A 2,228-nucleotide genomic window follows, 5' to 3' on the forward strand; every position below is an offset into this window, starting at 1 on the left:
TTTAATAATGTCTTTTCTAACGTTTCCTTTGTATAATCTCCTAGTAACTTTGATAGGTGCTAGTGTGCAATATAACCATTTCATGTTCTGTATTTCGTTGTAATGTCTAATATAATGAAATACACTGAAGTTAAAAAGTAAACCTTCAGTGTCATTTTCAATATTACCTGTTACTTTTTTTTTTTTAACTCCAGCTGTATTTTACCTTACTATTTTCTTTTAATTAATTCATCATATTATATATTGCTGTCTTATCAGGCAGTGCAGTTTTTCCAACGTTTCTGTAATTTTTCCTGGTAATATCTGGCACAATGAACACATTTCTAATTTATCTTATCTAGCAACAAACGATATTAATATTATTCTATATTAATCCTCGATTTCCTAGATTTTCCTCTTTATAGTAATGAAATGGACTTATTGACCTCTTATCAAATAGCCCATAATAATAATAACAGTTGTGATCCCGTCTTATTGTGAAGTCCGTCCTGTGGAGCGGAAGTCCTGTGCTGTGTGCTCCTTGTTGAGTCCAGCTTGACGGAGCGGCAGTCTGTGCGGAAGTTCTTTCATCCTGCAGGGGGAGAAGAAGAAGAGGCAGCCGCTGCTTCGTCTCAACTTTCCGCCCGAACACAACAAACCGTCCGGGGAGGAAACTCCGGAGCCCCGGGAACATCCGCACACCGCAGCCTATAGCAGCAGCTCCTCCGCCGGCCTCCGGTACACACGGTGAGTCGACGGCTCTCTGGCTGGCCTGCGGGGCCGCCTGCCCGGGGAAAGTACAGAAATCCCCGCGGCCTGCAGCTCTCGGTGCTAGCTGAGTGCGGGTGGCAGTGCGGGGGTGGCGGGGCTGTTTGCGGGAGAGATACCACTCAGAAGCGTCAAGGAGCGGCTTTTACATGTGCCGCATACGGTGCAAATTTCAAAATAAAACACCTCGCTGTGAAATCACTCTTTCAGCGCGTGCTAGTGAACCTCCAGGTTCACACAAATGTCTGTTCTAATTTATAATATTCGCCAAATCAAACTTTTGTGTGGTTAGTGCCCAGATAACCATCCTGTTGCCAACTTTTTAAGTTTCTTCCAGTATCTGGATTTCTCTGCCGTTTTATTTTGGAGGTGTAGCCTCACTAACTCCGCGGTGGTAACGGCTAACGGTGGCTAGCTTGCCGCAGCTAACCGCCGCGGAGCTGTAATCTCCATTTTAGCTCGGCGGTGTGTCCGGCCTCTCCCTGCTGTGAGTCCCAGCACGGCCTCTCCTCCTCCAGGTCCGCTCTCACCGCCTCGCCCCGGCCTTATCGGTTCTGTCACGGAGGGTTTGCCGGTGAGTGACAGCCGCTGAGGGTCCCACCGTGGGGTCCGCGGCGGCCCTGCGGGGGCGGTGAGTTCCAGTAAACGGAGGCTGACTGGTGGAGCTCTTATTCCGCAGCTTTCCAACACAGACTCTGGTGGAGACAGTCAACAGTTTACTGTAAACTGGTCTCTCAGCGGACTGTTTAGTTTGGACACATTCAGTTTAGAGTCGGACTCACCTGTGGGGGCTCATGGTGTTGTTGGGCCCCCGTGGCCCCCATCACACGTGAACATGTGGTCCCTCCATCAGGGCTGATCTGCTGACGGCTGGAGAGATTTATCACCTTCTCATAGTTTATTCACTGAACAATCAATCAGTTATCCGCGAAAACAACAAACATTTGAATAGAGAAATGGATAATTTTAGGTTTCAGCCTCACCGTTCTTCTGTGATGAAACTAAATGAGATGTTCTGGGTTAATGAGCTGTCACACAAACATGTAGTCATTTAATAAAACACAATATATGAGCTGAACATAAAAGTTTATAAATTTACTTATTGTCCGGATTAACAGATCAAATTGTTTGGTTTGTAAAATATCACCAAACCTTGTAAAAACAAGCCTTAATGACAGTTTCTGGTGTCCAGAGGAAAATAAAAACTTTATGTCATATTCATGACTTGGGCCTTGTCCACAGGTAGCAGGGTATCTCAAAACAAAGACATTTTTCTACGATTTCTCCCGTCATCCACAGGAAAGCACAGATTTATGGCTTTAAAAACGATTCTTTCAAAAACCTCCAACCAAAGTGAAGATTTATTCCCTTCATGCGTATTTACTCTTTGAGAGGTTTATACAACGTTAATTACTGAGTACTAAGGTAAACTATATATAACTATCTTGTTCATTATCTACTCTTTGGGGGGTTAATATGAC

The 2,228-nt window shown here is 44.9% G+C and overlaps 1 protein-coding gene across 1 annotated transcript in view; it reads left to right on the forward strand.

Annotated features, from left to right (window-relative positions):
- The first annotated feature begins 490 nt into the window (after window positions 1–490).
- zbtb1 (zinc finger and BTB domain containing 1) overlaps window positions 491–2,228 on the forward strand; it is a 9,118-nt gene continuing 7,380 nt past the window's right edge. Inside the window, exon 1 of the mRNA XM_008297085.1 lies at window positions 491–726. The gene's annotated coding sequence lies outside the window, so the exon portion shown is untranslated. The remainder of the gene's footprint in view (window positions 727–2,228) is intronic.

This window comes from Stegastes partitus, unplaced genomic scaffold (assembly GCF_000690725.1).
Source record: "Stegastes partitus isolate 25-593 unplaced genomic scaffold, Stegastes_partitus-1.0.2 Scaffold1185, whole genome shotgun sequence".
Lineage (NCBI taxonomy): Eukaryota > Metazoa > Chordata > Actinopteri > Pomacentridae > Stegastes > Stegastes partitus.